A 20,869-nucleotide genomic window follows, 5' to 3' on the forward strand; every position below is an offset into this window, starting at 1 on the left:
TGCGCCACGACTTGGGGCTGGTCACTGACCACAAAGACATGGTCCGAGACATCACGGACTCTGGCACATGGGAGACAATACACCAAGCACGAGTCTTGTCCGTTCGCATCAAAACCTCTGTCTGACACTCGAGCTATTGAGTCCCCAATGACTAACCCTTTTCCTCCTTTCCCTCCTTGCATTCTGTGCAACAGAGAAGGGCTCTGTGCCAGACACCTGGACCCCACTGCATACCCTTGGTGACTGGTCCCCCCAACGATAACCAAAACGTATCCAGGTTTTTCAGGACAACGACCACAGGGGATGCCAGCACTGACTGTATATTTTCCTTTGAACAGTTCCCCAGCTTTCTTCGTGACCAGGAGTCACTGCTTCCCTGTAAATATTACCGATTACAGTCACTGCCTCCTGAATAATCCCAAGTTCATCCAGCTCCCGCTCTAGTTCCATAACACGGTTTGGAGTAGCGAGAGTTTGGTGCACTTCCTGCAGATGTCTATAGATGGGACACTAATGCCGTCCCTCACCTCAAACATCATGCAGGTGGAACATTCCTCTTCCTGCACTGCCATCACTGCGAATACCCTTATCAGAAAGTGAAAAAGAACAGAAGCTTACCTGAGGTGTCCCTAATGTTTAAGATTAGAGGAGTTGTTTGGGTGGATGGTCTATGATCTCCATGGAGAATGCAGGATAAAGAATGGAATACTTTGCCCCAGTGTGCGCTCTGAATCTGGGACATGGATCGATATTTCCAAGAAGAGGGTTCAGGAGAGGAGCACAGGTGAAGAAGCCTCGATATGAGGCACGATGCCTTGCTAAATCCAAGATGAAGTGTCTGTTTTCTCAACAGGAACATTGCAACGACCAATGCGTTGATTCAAGTTTTATTTGAGTGGGAGCAGTGGTGCACAGAATTGGACAGGTGGGGAGCGCCCATACCAAATATCCAAACTCGTTTGATTGTGGTAGGTATCCAACGTGGGACGTGGTAGTTGGATTCACTGCTGAAAACCATCATAGTTCAGATTGACCGGATGTTCAAATGCCCTGTCACTTGCTTGTTCATTTTGTGGAAGTCATCCGAAGTATGCTGTGTCGAGGAATTCAGTAACTTGTATTGTAGTTCATATAGTGTGGATGTACAAAACTAGACACCATCTCAACTGTAGAGGCTTAAAAACCAAATGCAAGAATATTGCAATCCATGTAAGTGTTTGCTGCCTCCCATTCTTCATTTCAATGATGCTTGGTGCCTTTGTGTGAATGTTATTACTTTATGAAAATATCCAGCCAGTCAGATTAATTAATAAATTCGAAGAAATGAAACACTGCCTACGACAATAAACCATAGAATACCTGACCGTGTCTTTCTGTATGCCTTTTAAATGTACCAATGTATCATTTCGGAATGAAAATTTGTTCCCTGAGCTGGTCGGTTTGTTCTCAGATGCTGCTTCACCATGCTTGGTGACATCATCTATGAGCCCCTGTTGAAGCACTGGTGTTCGGACCCGTTTGCTATTTTTGTTTCTTGTTCTGTTGTAATGGGAGATATCACTTTCGGTTCCTTTTCGGAGAGTTTGGTAAATGCGGTCTAAATCGAACTGCTATTTGATAGAGCTCCGAACTGGATGATAAGCCTCGAGGATTTCGTATGCATGCCTTTGGTTAGCCTGTCCCAGGATGGATTCATTGTCCCAAACGAATTGCTGTCCCTTATTGTCAATGTTTAAGGACTCTAGTGACAGTTGGTTGTGTCTTTGGTGGCTAGTAGGTATTCGTGGTTAACTTCCTGCCAATCTGTCCGATATCGTGTTCGTTACAAACCCTGCAGTGTATTCTGTATATAAGGAAAAAGTGGGACAGTTCACAAGCGTTTCATCGGACACACGCTTATGATGTTAACTAGCATGGTGACAAATCGTCTGACAACAAATCTTCCCATTCACTGAGCAACCTTACAACTTGAACCGCAATGTGAACAATAAATCTTCACAAAAATCGCTATCATTTCAAGAGTGTAGACTCTTTAAACTTCACGTGAAATGCAAAAATAATACATTTGTGCGAAAATCTATTACTTACAGTCTGATCTCATGCGCAGTCAAAGATTTATCAATAACTTCAAATTTTATTGTTCCTTTCTCTCTCTTACAGTTAGTCTCCTGGTGATTATGTTGCTGACTTGGGGAAACTGTGGTCTTTCCACATGCACCATTCGCTATCTCGTGGCCATAGCAACGTCTGACCTGCTCTTCCTTATTTTTGATGTAGTATTTCATCGATTTCGTTTCTATTACTATCCAAACTGCTTCCTGGACATCACTCCTATTTGTAGTTTCATCCATATCCTCAGCCGTTTGACCATTGACTGTTCTGTCTGGTTCACTGCAGCTTTTACTTTTGATCGATTTGTCGCCATTTGTTTTCATCAGATGAAAACTAAGTATTGCACAGAGAAGACAGCAATGAGACTTCTATCAACAATCTTCATTTTATTTTCTTTAAAGAACATTCCTTTCTACTTTCGATTTAAACCTTGGAAGATCAGCAACAACATTCCCTTGTACTGTTCCATCAAGTCCAGCTATTTTAAAGACCGTCGGTGGGCAAGTTTTAAATATTTTGCACAATTTTTAACACCATTTCTCCCATTCACTTTTGTCATTTTTCTTAACATTCTGACAGTGAGACATATCTTTGAGGCTGTCGAGGTACGTAAGGGACTGAAGTGTCAGAGAAAACTAGAGAATGATTCAGAGATAGACAACCGACGGAATTCTGTGGTTTTACTCTTTGCCATATCCGCCAGCTTCATACTTCTATGGTTGGTGTATATTCTATACGTATTTGAAACCGGCTATTCCTTGAATTCTGATGCTTTTTATGTGTTTGAACAAGTTGGATACATGCTGCGGAACCTAAATTGCTGCACAAATGCATTTATTTATGTCATTACACAGAAAAGAATCAGAGGCCAGTTAAAATATGCCTTGAAATATCCCTTTAAAAAATAATTAAATCGATGAATATATCCAAGTAACCGAGAGGCAACACTCGATACAGTATATAACGGAATGAGGAGGCCATGTGAGGAATGCATAGAAATGAGAAAGAGGAGCATCAACATGACAATATTCTTTTTCTCACAGGCGACGAATGACTCCCGTCTGAGAGCAAAACGAAACTGATTGAAGGGGCAAAGTGAGTGTAAAATGCTGTTAGCAATAAGTCACCGTTCGCTGATAGCTGAATAATAAAATCACAACCAAAAGAGTGATCAGACATGCCACAGAAACATTTTTTTCCAAGCAATCAGTTCTTAGTGAGTGCATCAGATCAAATGAACTGGAGTCAAGTAACATTGTTCACTATAGGCCAGGATGGGAAACTCAAATGTGCTCTTCCTGCCTGAATTATCTGACCCACGCATCTGGACAAACGTTTAAACATAGTTGCGTTAAATAAAGTAAATAACATGCTGGGCAAAAAGTCTGTCTTCTGATTTACAAGGCATTTTCAGCGACACTTCATCAGTTTTTTCCCATTCAGTTCCCCGAAACTGCCGTGATCATTTCCATTATTTATTCATTTATTTCGACGATTCAGCGACTGTGTTGATGAGGCAATCCAAGGCCCAATCAGCGGGCTCACTGACAGACGGAATCCGAAGCTTAGCATGGGGTGGGAAGTGATTGATCCGCTAAAATCATCAGATTTGTCCATGAATGTTTTCAGGCTCACCCAAAGTCCATCGAGCTCAGCAGGAACTGTGTCTGGATGAATCCTGTTTGCGTATGGCTTCATATTGGAGTCTGAGATCAGATCAAATTGATACTTGCATCATCATCAACAATTGTTGTTTCCATATGCAACACAGTTCCTAAACCCATCCCTGGCCCAGCTTATAATTAGTGAGGTACTCATTAATTCCATTGTTACCTCTGCAGCCTGGTAATTTATCACCATATCGGCATGACAACAGTTTAGAAACTCATATATTTACTTTGTCAAAACTTCTTCCATCCTCTGGTTTTATTTCCCAGCGAATTCCAATTCCTGATCATCCACTGACCGTCATGACATTTGGGATGTTGACATGCAAACTTTCGATTTTAATTTGTCACTCACATACCTAAATATTTCATATTTATTCACTGATTTCATTCCTTTTAAGACTGACGGAGATCTTGTTTCATAAATTATCTATGAATGTGTTTCATGTTGTGTTGTGCTGTAAATGTCACTAGCTGCTGTAATGGGTGAAAAATTTTTTATATATTGCATTGCAATCATTCAAATGAAATGGCAGATAATAATGTCAGAAGCAACGGTCAGTCTGAGGATTGGGAGCAATTTAGGACCGAGCACAGGAACGCTCAAACTCTGAACAGTGGCCGAAGAGAATATGAATGCAGTCTTATCTTGTAGCCAAGGTCCCTCTCACATTCCCAGACCATTTCCAATCTCATTCGTTAACTCCACAACAGCACTCATAAATCTATTTTTGAGAGGATGTTCATTTCAGTCATGTCAAGTTGCAAACTGTTCATCTTTTTGAGGCCCAAACTGCTCTCGAGCTAGTCCTATTGCCTCTTCCAAAGCAGGTTTCCAGCCACATTTCAATCACTCAATGTTTCTTTCCATCCTCACCAGCTCATTAGACTGTTAGTAAGTCTGAGATCACTGTGTTACAGGTTCTGCTTTTAAATGTTGTTGCAAGCTGCCTCAAATGTTCGTTTATACATGACATCCCGGCCATCCTACGTAATATTTGCCAAAACATGGAGCGCCTCCTCTACCGTTTGATCCTGATCCAGAAGAATTTCCTGCAGCTGTTCTGTAATATCATTGACCCTAGCAGCATGTCGGTTACCTGAGCACGCTGAAGGTATATTTATAATTGTAGAAACTCCAGCATACTCTATCAGTACTGCGTGTCCACTCTTCTTACTCACTTTCTGTCCAGATAAGCCGTACATGTTGTCATTGACATGTCTCTGTTTGCATTCCCCCGATGAATCCTCTCCATTACAAGTTTCCACAGTAGGAAACTGGGGTGTGATCTAGATTCTCTCAGGCGTCTCCTGAATTATCATGTATTTCATATTTGCACGTACACCTCTAAACTGTGGTGTGACCACCTGTGCAAATGTGTTTTTTTCCCTCATCCTATCTGTGCACAGCGAACAGGTACTCGTGTTCCAGAAAGGGGAGATCCATTTTTTCCGGACTACGCCATTTCCTGAAGATATGTTTTTTTTATCTCTTGGATATTGAAGTCCCAGAATCCCACATTTAGTCTGCTGACCATTTCTTATCGGCGGGGGCTTTCTGAGTATATTGAAAGTTTCTGACCAGTTATAACCAGTTGAACACATTACCATTTAGTCTCAAAAAATCTCCTTCGGCTGCACCAAATCGATTCCGAATACTGAGTGTTTCCACCCAATAACAAGACAAATTGAAAAGTGTTCCCTCTTTCACCCAATCTCCCATTAATCAAACTCACTCTCTGCAAGATCACTGTTTCGAGATCTGTCATTCTCTTGTTGTTTGTGCACTGCAGCTTCTTTGATGACACAGCACAGAGCTTCATTTTGCATCCTAAACATACACTCCTTGCCATTTGGAAAGTTTTGCGAAAGCTCCTGCCTTGGGAATGTTGGTTACTTCAAACCAGAGGAGTCTCAAACATTTATCCAACCCTGTGCTGTACCTTTCCTGGGAATGCCTGAGAGCGATAGTGCAGGGAGAGTTTTCCTCTGTAACCTGACATAGGATTGCTTTCCTGGGAAATGTTGAGAGATCTTGATTTGTATCTCACAGCTGTGTTAATTGGACTGGGCATGTAGAAAAGGAGCTGACAGACAGTTAATTTATCCTGAACCAAAGATCGCGTGAAATGTAGCAATGATGTATAATTTCTCTCTAAAGAACATTAATTGCAATTTTCCAGACAATTGCTGATTTGTAGCATGTTTTCTGTTCAAATTTTGATAGTTACCTGATCGTCACGAGATACTGTGTCAGGTGTACAGCATAATTTCCTGTTGAAGCCTGTTCCAAAGAATACTGAAGGAAACTCTCAAATTTCACTGCCATCACCACCGAGCTTGTTTCTGAACACTCAGTTCAGACAAATTGTTCACCATCTACACTTCCACGTTACGTTGATGACCGACAATTCCACATTACTTTGATCATTATCAAACGTAAAATGTAAAACTTTCAAAATCTCAATTCTTGACAAAAGTTGAGACGTTTCAATAAGACACAGAATGAGATATAACTGTGTATGATCTTTGCGAATCTGTGCAGGACCTCCATCTTTGGAACTCAACACGAGTGATTAAATATACAATTACAACTGCGATGTAGGGAGAGACAGTAAGAGGGTGCCGAGTTTCCACCATCCCTCCAGACCTCCCCCTCACTGAGGACGAACGATCAGTCCTCAGCAAAGGACTCACCTTGTCCCCCTCCGTCCACGCATCAATGAATTTAATACACGCCGTGACATCGCATAATTCTTCCGTCGCCTCCGCCTCCGAGCTCACGTTCACAATCAGGACTCCCGCCCACCTTCCAAGGACCACTGCGCACACCTCCAACACACTGCATCCACCTGGACACCACTCGCTGGCCTAATACCTGCCCTCAACCTCTTCATTTCCAACTGCCGCCGGGACATTAACCGCCTCAACCTGTCGATCCCGCTCCGCCACTCCAAACTCTCACCCTCACAACGCGCAGCCCTCCAATCCCTCTGCTCCAATCCCAACCTCACCATCAAGCCAGCGGATAAAGGGGGCGCAGTGGTAGTCTGGCGCACTGATCTCTACATCGCTGAAGCCAAACGCCAACTCGAGGACACGTCTTCCTACCGCCCCCTCGACCATGACCCCACCCCACATCACCAAACCATCATCTACCAGACCATACAGAACCTCATAACCTCAGGGGTTCGCCCATCCACAGCTTCCAACCTCATAGTCCGGGAACGCCGCACTGCCCGGTTCTACCTCCTTCCCAAGATCCACAAGCCTGACCACCCTGGCCGACCCATTGTCTCAGCATGCTCCTGCCCCACTGAACTCAACTCTACCTACCTCGACACTGTCCTATCCCCCCTAGTCCAGGAACTCCCCACATACGTTCGAGACACTACCCACGCCCTCCACCTCCTCCAAGACCTCCGTTTCCCCGGACACCAATGCCTCATCTTCACCATGGATATCCAATCCCTCTACACCTCCATCCGCCATGACCAGGGCCTCCAAGCCCTCCGTTTGTTCCTCTCCAGACGTTCCCAACAGTACCCTTCCACCGATACTCTCATTCGTTTGGCCAAACTGGTTCTCACCCTTAACAATTTCTCCTTTGAATCCTCCCACTTCCTCCAGACCAAAGGGGTAGACATGGGCACACGTATGGGCGCCAGCTATGCCTGTCTCTTTGTTGGCTACTTAGAAAAGTTGATCTTCCGTAATTACACCGGCACCACTCCCCACCTCTTCCTCCGCTACATTGATGACTGCATTGGCGCCAAGTCGTGCTCCCGCGAGGAGGTTGAGCAATTCATCAACTTCACCAACACATTCCACCCTGACCTTAAATTTACTTCGACCATCTCTGACACCTTCCTCCCCTTCCTGGACCTCCCCATGTCCATCAGTGACGAGCGACTTGACGCTGACATTTTCTACAAACCCACCGACTTCCACAGCTACCTGGATTGCACCTCTTCCCACCCTATCTCTTGCAAAAATGCCATCCCGTATTCCCAATTCCCCCGCCTCCGACGTATCTGCTCCCAGGAGGACCAGTTCCACCACAGAACACACCAGATGGCCTCCTTCTTTACAGACCGCAATTTCCCTTCCCACATGGTTGGAGAGGGATAAGTGATGGAGAGGGATAAGTGTGTACTACAGGGCAAGAGTTATAGCTGGGGTCAGGGAAATTATGATGCGGTGAGGCATGACTTAGGATGTGTGGCTTGGAAAAGTAGACTCCAAGGCAAGAGTGTAAATGATATGTGGAGCTTGTTCAAGGAGCAACTATTGAGTGTCCTTGATAATTATGTACCTGTCAGGCAGGGAGGAAAGGGTCGTGCGAGGGAGCCGTGTTTTAATAAGGAATTGGAATCCCTTGTTAAATGGAAGAGGGCGGCCTATCTCAAGATGAGACGTGAAGGTTCAATTGGGGCGATTGAGAGTTATAGGGTAGCCAGGAAGGACCTGAAGAGAGAGCTAAGAGCAGCAAGGAGGGGACATGAAAGGTCCTTAGTCGGTAGGATTAGAGAAAACCCTAAGGCTTTCTATAGGTATGTTAGGAATAAAAGAATGACTAGGGTAGGAATAGGTCCAGTCAAGGATAGTAGTGGGAAGTTGCGTGTGGAGGCGGAAGAGATTGGGGAGACACTGAATGAATACTTTTCTTCAGTATTTACTCAGGAACAGGGCATTGTCGTCGATGTGAATACTGAGTCACAAATAAGTAGAATGGATGGCTTTGAGGTATGTAGAGAAGAGGTGTTGGAAATCCTGGAAAAGGTGAAAATAGATAAGTCCCCTGGGCCTGATGGCATTTATCCTAGGATTCTCTGGGAAGCAAGGGAGGAGATTGCAGAGCCATTGGCCTTGATTTTTATGTCCTCTTTGTCTACAGGAGTAGTGCCAGAAGACTGGAGGATAGCAAATGTGGTTCCCTTGTTCAAAAAGGGGAGTAGGGATAACCCTAGTAACTATAGGCCGGTGAGTCTTAGAGAGAATTGTAAGGGATAGGATTTATGCACATCTGGATAGGAATAATGTGATCAAGGATAGTCAGCATGGTTTTGTGAAGGGCAGGTCGTGCCTCACAAACCTTATTGAATTCTTTGAAAAGGTGACGAAGGAGGTTGATGAGGGGAAAGCAGTAGATGTGGTATATATGGATTTTAGTAAGGCGTTTGATAAGGTTCCCCATGGTAGGCTACTGCAGAAAATACGGAGATATGGCATTGAGGGTGAGTTGGAGGTTTGGATAAGGAATTGGCTGGATGGAAGAAGACAGAGGGTAGTAGTTGATGGCAAAGTTTCTTCATGGAGTGCCGTCACTAGCGGTGTTCCGCAAGGATCTGTTTTGGGACCATTGCTGTTTGTTATTTTTATAAATAACCTGGAAGAGGGGTTAGAAGGTTGGGTGAGCAAGTTTGCGGATGATACGAAAGTCGGAGGAGTTGTTGACAGTGAGGAAGGATGTGGCAGGTTACAGCAGGATATAGAGAAGCTGCAGAGCTGGGCAGAAAGGTGGCAAATGGAATTCAATGTAGCTAAATGTGAGGTGATTCACTTTGGGAAGAATAACAAAAAGATGGGGTACTGGGCTAATGGTCGGATACTTGGTAGTGTGGATGAGCAGAGGGATCTTGGTGTCCATGTACACAGATCTCTGAAAGTTGCCACCCAGGTAAATAGTGCGGTGAGGAAGGCATATGGCGTACTGGCTTTTATTGGTAGAGGAATTGAGTTCCGGAGTCCTGAGGTCATGATGCAGTTGTATAAAACTCTGGTGCGGCCGCATCTGGAATATTGTGTGCAGTTTTGGTCGCCATACTATAGGAAGGATGTGGAGGCACTGGAACGGGTGCAGAGGAGGTTTACCAGGATGTTGCCTGGTATGGAAGGAAGATCGTATGAGGATAGACTGAGACACTTGGGGCTGTTTTCATTAGAGAAAAGAAGGTTTAGGGGTGACTTGATTGAGGTGTACAAGATGATTAGGGGGTTAGATAGGGTTGACAGTGTGAACCTTTTCCCGCGTATGGAGTCGGGTATTACAAGGGGGCATAGCTTTAAATTAAGGGGGGGTAGATATAGGACTGAAATTAGGGGTAGGTTCTTCACTCAGCGAGTCGTAAGTTCATGGAATGCCCTGCCAGCAGCAGTGGTGGACTCTCCCTCTTTATGGGCATTTAAGCGGGCATTGGATAGGTATATGGAGGATAGTGGGTTAGTATAGGTTAGGTGGGCTTGGATCGGCGCATCATCGAGGGCCAAAGGGCCTGTACTGCGCTGTATTCTTCTATGTTCTATGTTCTATGGTTAAAGATGCCCTCCAACGCATCTCGTCCACATCCCGCACCTCCGCCCTCAGACGCAATCCCTCCAATCGCAACAAGGACAGAACGCCCCTGGTGCTCACCTTCCACCCTACCAACCTTCGCATAAACCAAATCATCCGCCGACATTTCCGCCATCTCCAAACAGCCCCCACCACCACGGATATATTTCCCTCCCCACCCCTCTCCGCCTTTCGCAAAGAACGTTCCCTCCGTGACTACCTGGTCAGGTCCACGCCACCCTACGACCCACCCTCCCATCCTGGCACTTTCCCCTGCCACTGCAGGAACCGTAAAACCTGTGCCCACACCTCCTCCCTCACCTCCATCCAAGGCCCTAAAGGAGACTTCCACATTCATCAAAGTTTTACCTGCACATCCACGAATATCATTTATTGTATCTGTTGCTCCCGATGCGGTCTCCTCTACATCGGGGAGACTGGGCGCCTCCTAGCAGAGCGCTTTAGGGAACATCTCCCAGACACCCGCACCAATCAACCAAACCGCCTCGTGGCCCAACATTTCAACTCCCCCTCCCACTCTGCCGAGGATATGGAGGTGCTGGGCCTCCTCCACCGCCGTTCCCTCACCACCAGACGCATGGAAGAAGAACGCCTCATTTTCCGCCTCGGAACACTTCAACCCCAGGGCATCAATGTGGATTTCAACAGCTTCCTCATTTCCCCTTCCCCCACGTCATCCTAGTTTCTAACCTCCAGCTCAAGACTGTCTCCTTGACTTTAGATTAGATTAGATTAGATTACAGTGTAGAAACAGGCCCTTCGGCCCAACAAGTCCACACCGACCCGCCGAAGCGAAACCCACCCGTACCCCTACATTTACCCTTTACCTAACACTACGGGCAATTTAGTATGGCCAATTCACCTGACCCTGCACACCTTTGTGATGTGGGAGGAAACCGGAGCACCCGGAGGAAACCCACGCAGACACGGGGAGAACGTGCAAACTCCACACAGTCAGTCGCCTGAGGCGGGAATTGAACCCGGGTCTCTGGCGCTGTGAGGCAGCAGTGCTAACCACTGTGCCACCGTGCCAGGACTTGTCCGGACTTGTCCGACCTGCCTAGCTCCTTTTCCACCTATACACTCCACCCTCTCCTCCCTGACCTATCAGCTTCATCTCCTCCCCCACTGACCTATTGTACTCAATGCTACTCTCTCCCCACCCCCACCCTCCTCTAGCTTATCTCTCCACGCTTCAGGCTCTCTGCCTTTATTCCTGATGAAGGGCTTTTGCCCGAAACGTCGATTTTGCCTGTCCTCGGATTTTGCCTGTCCTCGGATTCTGCCTGAACTGCTGTGCTCTTCCAGCACCACTTATCCAGAATCTGGTTTCCAGCATCTGCAGTCATTGTTTTTACCCAGTAAGAGGGTGGGACACGGCCATAGAATCACAGAGTCATTGAGCGTGAAATCTGACAATTTGGTCCAACTGGTCCATGCTGAACAGAATCCCGAACTAAAGTAGTCCTACCTACCTGCTCCTGCCTCATGCTGCTTCTTTTCTTTACTATTCATGTCTCTGTCCAGATGCGTTTTAAATGTTGTAATTGCACGCCCATCCATTTCTTCCTCACGATGTTTATTCTAAAAGCAAATCAAACTCTGTACAAAACGTTTACTTGTCATGACTGCTTTAAATCTCTCTCTTCCCACCGTAAGAAATGTGGCTGCTAGTCTTGAAACTCCCCACCTTAGATTCATAACTTCATAGAGATGTACAGCACATAAAAAAGGACATTTCAGTCCAGTTTGTCCATTCCAACCAGATAAACTCGACCAATCTAGTTCCATTTGCCAGCACTCGGCTAATATTCCTCTAATCCGTTCCTATTCATCCAGCTCTCCAGATGACTCTTAAGTGGTGTAATTGTACCAACCTCTATCACTTTTTCTGGCAGCTCATTCCATACATGCTCACACCATACAGGCATGGAAATCTTGCCACTTACATCCCTTTAAAATATTTCCCTCTCATCCCAAAAGTTCTGGACTCCACCATCCGAGGAAAAAGACCCTGCTTATTTGCTGTTCCATGCCCCTCATGATATTTAAAACTCCATAAGGTCAACCCTTAGCTTCTGACGCTCCAGGTAAAACATCTCCAATCTATTCAGCCTTTCCCTACAACCAAACCATCTAGCCCTGGCAATAATCTTGCAAATATTTTCCGAACCCTTTCAAGACTTGGAATATCTTTCCTATGGGAGGGAGACCAGAGGTACATATAATATTCCAAAAAGTGGTCATGTAAAGCTGAAACATGAGCTCTCAACTCTTGTACTCAATGTACTCAACATTAAAGGAAAGCATACCAAATGCCTTCTTCACTATCTATTTTACCGGAACTCTCCTTTCAAGAAACTATGAATCTGTATCTAATGTTTTCTTTGTTTAGCAACACTTCATCTACCATTAAGTGAAGAAGTACTGCATTCATTTGCCTATGTAAAATGCAGCACCTCACATTTTCCTTAATTATACTCCATCTGCCACTCTTCAGCTTAATTGCCCAACTGATGAAGTTCTCATTTTACTGCGAGTTAACCTTCTTCGCTGTCCACGACAGCTCAACTTTTGGTGACATCTGCAATCTTACTTAATGGACCATCTGTGTTCATATCCAATGCACCACCCCGCTACCTACACTTCCTAACTCTGTGGCATATGCCCACAGCTACATCAACATCTTAATTCTAAGTGAGTTTCGAGAAAACTCTTAGTGACTTTTCGACAAGAACCTCACGTTGATGTTCTGGATGTAAGTTTACTCACTGTGTTGGAAGACGTTTTCTCAGATGTTGCCTCACCATACGAGGTAACAGCATCAGTGACCCTCAATTGAAGCTTCACTGGAGGCTCAGTAATGATGTCAAGTATTATGGTGAGGAAACTTCTGGAAACCAAACTTCCAGCTCAGTGAACAAACTTGCATCCAGAATCCCTTTTCTTCTGAAACTACCACCAGCACCAAAAAATTTTTCGAGATACTCCCCCATCTTCTAGACACCTCCTCATCTCTGTAGCCTCTTCCTGTGTCTGTATCTTTCCAGATCTTTGGGTCTTCCTCCAGCTCTTACCCCCCTGCCTATCTCTGCCAACTCCTCCAATGCCTGAAACTCTCCCAAACTCTGTATCACACTTTAGTGATGCTGGACAAAGGAGACGAGTGACATTGAGCAGTAAAAGTGCTGAACCATGTTAAAAATCAATTCGCCATGTTTTATCAAGTTAAATAAGAGTTAAACTTGCTCTGCATAAATCTTTCAGTCTCAGTTCCTCATTTTTCCCCAAAGGCTCAAAGATTGGAAGATGGAGAATTTTACATTTGCCTTTTAAAACTCGACAGCTTCTGCCTGATCATCTTGCTGACAGTCTCTTCATAGCGGTGTGCTCTCTTTCTGAAATGAAGCTATTTTGGTCTTCTTTGTGATCACATTCAGTAACAGACAGATCAGCCAAATACACAGTGGTGCAGTGACATTGACTTCCACGTGTTTACTCGTGCAGCCACGTGCTTCAGTCAAAGCCAGTTTACAAACCGATTGTGATGTCTCATTTCTCTATGTGATGTACACCTTTAGGTCATACTTGTTCTGTGAGATCATGCTTTGACCAGTCAAGTTCAAGGGGCCTCACCGTTTTCAAACAGGGAGTTCCTGAAACACTCAATGTTCTCAGATTTCAACATGCTTATATTCCAGAATGCACAAAGCGGTTCCATTCATCGAAAGTGAAGTGTAAAAGTATTGATCAGTGATGGCACTGCGACAATTCTTTGTGCCTTCTTGGACAAATACCGACTAAACATCTGCCACTATTTACCATTTACTCGTGGTCAACAACGGTGGGAGAATGATCAGTGAGGCGGCTGAGAATTGAGTTCAGTCACTACCCTTCCTTAGATTTGGATCCTCCTCCAGCCCACTTGATTCCAAGCTATCTCAGTATGACACAGTTGGCTTGTAGGAGAATCAGCCTGAGCGTAAAGATTCCACATTAGTGATACGCAAAATGATTTTTTATTGAATTCAGAGGTTTCAGGATACGACAGTTCCTTTAGGGGTCTAACCAACAGCCTGAGGTCATTGTCGTGGGTGATTGCCCTGAAAGTAAGCTAGAATTTTTAATTTATGTTTGATCACGTACAAGCGCCAGATGACTTGATGATGGCAAATGCAGTTATACAATTTTAAGAAATGTCTTAGAAACTAACCTGGAAATCACGTCACTGGGAGCGAAAGCATTGAAATAAGAATTCAGAAGAAGATAATCAATACCCATTGGATAGGCATAACTTAATTGGGGTTATCCTCATGGGTTTTTCATATCTAACAATTTTCAGAATTCTTCTTGAAAATATGAAGATGTGTGCGGTTGAAGGAAGTACTTTTGATACAGTTTCCATTGATTTTAGCAAACATTTGTCCAGGTCTCACTTGAACGACTGTTTGGGAAAGTGAAAACACGTGGAATTGAGGGAAAATTGTTAAGATGGATCAGAAACAGGTTTTGTAATAAGACACAAAGAATAGTGACAGATGGCTGTTGGAAAGGGAACCCGTGCTCAGTGGTGTTTGTGGACACTTTAGTTTGTATCCGTTCCAGTCTTCTCCCGAGGGCATGGAGTGTTCAACAGTACTCTTTTATATCAGTAGATTCCGACGGTTAGTCAATTCCCTGTTGCCATATTTTGTTTTTCCACATGAAGATGAAATTTTATAATGCAGAACTCACTGACTTAAACACAAAAGTTGCACGCTGTGCACTCAGAGACAGTGCCATCACGCTTCCAGACCCTGTTTTGTTTCTGTAATGTATAACACAAGACAATAATCAAACTTTATCACTTCCACGTGAAGGAATTATACCTCAGAATCTCCATTTTCACTGTCTCCCATCAATATTCACAGGAGCAGTATTTTACAGGTTATCAGAGTTTCCAAATAACACCAGAGCAAATTAAAGATTCAACATTCATCTTTCCTGAACGCTAGTCATTTTGAAACTAAAAGCAAAGGGAGAAAACGGAGTTAAAGACAGAGTATAGCTCTCACGACAATGTTTGCATCAAACGCTTCCCAGCTAGGAATAGCGCAAGAAGGTTAATCGATTATGCTGCAGACAAATATTTGAAGGAAAGCAACACTCCGATAAGAGACGGAAATGTCAAAATCAGTCTATACTGTCTCTACTACGCACCCCAAAGGCAGAAACACACGCACATCCAGTGATTTATCAAGCTGTGGAGGGACAATAGCAGGGATGACAGTGATGTGTCTGGATCGACAGCAAAAAATAGAGAGAGATCAGTGGAGTTTACATTGTTGGAAGCACATCTTGTTCACTGATTCTCCTTCCCTCAGGAAAGGAAGCATATTCTCCTTAATTGGTCCTGCATGTGACATCAGATTCTGGGAAATGGAGGATGGAGAATAAAATCTGACCCCGACAGCAATGTACACATTCAGTGCGAGAAAAGATATGCATTTCAATCAGTGAGTCAAATGCCCTTCTTTAAAGCAGTCAGATTCACCCGAGTGTACAGAAGGTAATCTCTGAGACATATTTCCACATTTGGAATAAACTAATTTGACGGAACATCAGCTGAAATAATTTGTGATCTCAGGATGGGACTTGTGGTGTTTAAGTGGTCAGCATTAATGCTGGCAGATTCCAAATTCTGTTATCCCTGTTGCATCATGACGTACTGAGACGCAATGCGCCTTCATAATTGGAATTAAACTCATTAATGTAATTAGTTAGTTAATTGACAGATATTTGATATATGGCAACACCGCTGCGCAATGCTGCAAACTCTATCTCCTCCGGGAGCTTCCGCAAAGTAAAAGGGAGCCTCCCTGGGAATTGAACAGGTAAGAATTTCAAGCAAGGAGCTTGACGAGACAGATCACAACACAGAAAAACGCATCTACTAATTGATCGCGTGTATTGTTCGTGCTTTTATTATCATGCGGGTATGGAATTATGATGATTGGGCTTGTTTTAATCTGCTGCTAACCTGTTCTCTGGTTTCAGCTTTTGAAAATAATGTCCCAGACTGGGCAGCCTTATCCAGACACGGGAACTGTGAGCAATTCACTGAACAGCATTCTCGGTAAAATCCACCACTGACAAAGACTCCCAGTGTTCTGTCATGTTTTTCGGTTTTATATAATTTGACGCCATGAGGAGAGATCATGCAAGTTAGTTCTGAAGAAATGGTACTGGACGCGAAACTGTAACTCTGCTTTCTCTCCCTCAGATTCTGCCAGCCCAAAAGAGCATTTTCTGCTTTTTTAAAAACTATTTTCACTCGAATGTTGAAGATTAAGCGCTGGTCTGAATGAAGTCCGACAAAATATTAACAGGAAATGTTGACTATTTCTCTTGGTTGGGGATTCTAGCATGAGGGAGCAGAGTTTGAAAATGTGTGCTGGAGTGTTCAGGAGAGATGTTATGAAACGCTTCTGCGCAGGAAGTGTCGGATATTTTTCAAACTGGTGTTCCCAGAATGAAACCTGAAAGCAACAACACTCCCAGATTCTATGGACTACCTAAAGTGCACAAACCAGACATCCCACTCAGACCCATAATATCACTACCAGGGACACCATCACACAAACTGGCTAAAGAACTACAGCAGAAACTGAAACACCTGACCAGCGGATCCAGACACTCTATACAATTAACACAGGAATTCTTGGACATCATCAGAAATATACACACAGACAAGGAAGAAACCATGATCTCATTCGACGTAACGGCACTGTTCACCTGTATTGACAAAGCCCTAGCCAGAGAAACAATAGCCAACCTGCTGAACAGACCTAACAGACAACAGGACGTTGAACCCATCAATAAAGACGGCATACTTAAACTACTGGACTTGTGCCTCACAACACACTTCACATTCAACAACCAGATATACGAACAAATCAACGGAACACCCATGGGCTCACCGATCTCGGGACTCATAGCAGAAGCAGTAATGCAAAGGTTAGAACAAACAGTCTTACCACAAATTCAACCCAAACTCTGGGTAAGATACGTTGATGACACCTTTGTAATCATTAAAAACACGGAAATAGAGAAAACACACCGGATCATCAACTCCACACTCACAGGAATCCGATTCACGAGAGAGGAAGAAAAGGACAACCAACTCCCATTCATAGACGTGAGGGTACAGAGAACACCAAACGGAGAATTCACCACAAAGGTACACAGGAAAGCCACACACACAGACCAAGTCCTGAACTATGAAAGCAACCACCCCAATACACACAAACGAAGTTGCATCAAGACACTATTCAAAAGGGCCACAACACACTGCAGCAGACCAGAACTGCAAAAAGAGGAAGAGGAACACCGATACAAGGTATTCGCCAAAAACGGATATCCTCGCAATTTCATCAACAGATGCCTAAGGGAAACACAACGGGACGAGAACAAGCCGCAACCCAAAGGACTAGCCACACTACCATACATCAAGAACATCTCTGAAATGACAGCCAGACTACTGCGACCAGTAGGACTTATAACAGCACACAAACCAAAAGCCACGCTCAGACAACAACTCACCAGAACGAAGGACCCGATACCCAGCATGAGCAAAAATAATGTAGTGTACAAACTCCCATGCAAGGACTGCACAAAACACTATATAGGACATACAGGAAGACAGCTAACGATCCGCATCCACGAACATCAACTAGCCACGAAACGACACGACCAGCTATCCCTAGTAGCCACACACGCAACATGAATTCGACTGGGACAACACTACCACGATAGGGCAAGCCAAACAAAGAACAGCCAGAGAATTCCGAGAAGCATGGCACTCATCCACAAACTCCATTAACAAACACATCGACCTGGACCCAATATACCGGCCACTACAGTGGACAGCTGAAACTGACAACTGGAAGCGGCAGGGACAGGCCACTATAAATGCCGGAGGAAACACCAGAGAAGCGCTTCACAGGAGGCTCCAAAGCACTGAGGATGTCACCTAGACAGGGGACGAAACGTTTGCAACAAAAGCTTCCAGCTCGGCGAACAGAACCACAACAACCAATACATGGCAGGTACTCCTGTGAACCAGCAAACGTTCTCTCTCTTTTAAGTTGCAGGCCAGGATGCCCGTAGGCATGGTACATTGGGGAAAGAGCAAAAGCTACAACAATGGATGAATGGGCACCGCACAACAATCAACAGACATGAGGGTCCCCTCCCAACTGGGGAACACTTCAGTCGTCCAGGACATTCAGCCTGGGACCTTCGGGTGACCATCCTCCAAGGTGGACTTTGGGACAGACAGCAGAGAAACGTGGCCGAGCAGAGGCTGACAGCTAAGTTCAGTACCCATAGGGAGGGCCTCAACCGGGACCTTGGGTTAATGTCACATTACAGGTAACCTCCATTGCACTATACACACACACAGATACACCTGCACACACACACACTATCTCAAACACACAGGCAGTCTTATACACACATACACATGGACGCACATGCACACAGACGCGCACATAGATTCCCAGACACACCATTACAGACACACACATTCCCACACTCACACACGCACCCCCTCACAGACTTAAGACACTCTGCACTCATTACACAAATACACACATCCACTTTCTCACACTCACAACACCCAACCCAGACAGACACACAGACAAAGACCCACATGCACACATATATTTTGTGGGATGAAATTGTACTTGTAGGGTTGCATTGTACTTTGTTCAAAAACTGCATGCATCCATGTCGAACTCTGAGCTCAAAAACTGAATGAATCCATGTCAAATTCCGTTATCTAACATTTTAGATGAGAATACATCTAAACATCATGGCATAGACAGAGAATACAGGGGGCCAACACCTTCAACATATTGACTTGCTATCTCCATTGTTAACAGCTAACCCGAGAATGCAACTATTTTTAAAAAAAGGTTTTGTGATTTACACATGAAAGAAGTGAGTATAGTTATTCTAACAGATGAAAGGCTTAACAGACAACCGATTTTTCAAAGTATAATTTCAGTTATATCACATTGTAAACTTTTGCTCTAAATGTTGTGTTAGGATTGAGCCCTCCACGATCACCTGATGAAGGAGCGTCGCTCTGAAAGATAGTGTGCTTCCAATTAAACCTGTTGGACGAGAACCTGGTGTTGTGTGACTTTTAACTTTGTACACCCCAGTCCAACACCGGCTTCTCCAATTAATAAAAAAAGACGAACTGACAGCACGAGACTCTATTTTACAATATTATGTGGAAAGATTGTCCCAATGAAAGTTTTCAGATACTGGAGGAGAAAAACATCCCATCTTGTAAGGGTAATTCATTAGGTGATAAACGCGAGTGGACTAATAAACAGTTGAACGTTAGCACGAGAATTAGGATGATTTAGACTTGAAAATGTGCCCGGAAATATCCAAACAGATATGCTGAAATATAATGTATTTTTGTTCAGTTATTCACGTCTAGATGACAGCTCACCATCTGTATGGTGGAGCGCAGAAAGGGAGAGGTGACTGACTCTGGACTCTCAGGTTATGTGCTTCATTGAAAATGAGATCATATGTCCATGGTTGCTAACAATAGTCCCATGTTTCTAAGGCGTCAGCAGCATTCATCGAAAACGTTTTAACCATCTGAGCTGCATTAACATAGAGTTCATCTGTATGAGACATTTCCTAGACAAAATCTCTCATTCTTGCATTGTTCTGTTCATATTATTTGGGCGTCAATAGCCCCTAAAAGGCAATTCATGCCGAGCATCCACCTGTCTTTCACACAACATCCGTTAATAGCAATGCATACTCTTTCCACTGTCCACACACGTTTCAACAATTCCGTCAATAAACCAGATCACTTTATTTCAGGCCTTTCTTATTATCTGTTGTAATAGGTGTGCAACACATAATCAAAACAATTAAATAGGTTCCGTTGGGGGAAGGTAATCCTTTACTACTGACACTGAGGGACGAAATGGCTCTCTGCGTTGGGAGATCAGCCTTTTCAGGGACCATAACGTCACATAGTTTGTTTTTTTTAAGTTTCAACCACGTTCTTATCACAAGCACCATCTGAACGTCCAACATATTATCGGGAAAGATACACAATTACTATAAGCCGGTACCATCACCTCTTTGTTCTGCATTCTACTCGAGTTATGGTCCTCATGGACCAGTGCTGGGGCCTCCGCTGTTTGTGATCGACATAAATAATTTGAACAAAACGTAGCTGGCCTAATTAGCAAGTTTGAAAATGCCACATAACTTTGTGGAGTTACAGATAGTGACATGCATTATCAGAAAATCCAACAGGATTTCCATCAATTTGAGGCATGGCAAGAAAAAAATGGCAGATGCGGTTACTTTTCGACAAATGTGACGTGAAACAGTTTGGACGGCCCAGTACAACTGTAAATTGTACCACCATTGGCATAATCCTTCGGAGTATTGTTATAAAAAGGGATTTCATTGTGTAGATTCAAAAATCACAAAACATGGGAGTAGAGTGAAATAAAGGAGTAAATCAAAGGCCCGTGGCATGTTTGCCGTCATTGAAAGGAGCTTTGAATACAAATTGCATACATTTTTGATCATCAATTTACCAGAATGGTGCCTACTCTTTCGAAAGAATATTGCCTGATAGGGGGATTTTGCGCTATTAGGAAAGTTTGATCGGCAAGGTTTTTTTCATTGAATGCAGACGTGTGAG

This window comes from Chiloscyllium plagiosum, unplaced genomic scaffold, assembly GCF_037043375.1.
Source record: "Chiloscyllium plagiosum isolate Xiang-an unplaced genomic scaffold, Cpla_swu_hap1 HiC_scaffold_52, whole genome shotgun sequence".
Classification (NCBI taxonomy): Eukaryota; Metazoa; Chordata; class Chondrichthyes; order Orectolobiformes; family Hemiscylliidae; genus Chiloscyllium; species Chiloscyllium plagiosum.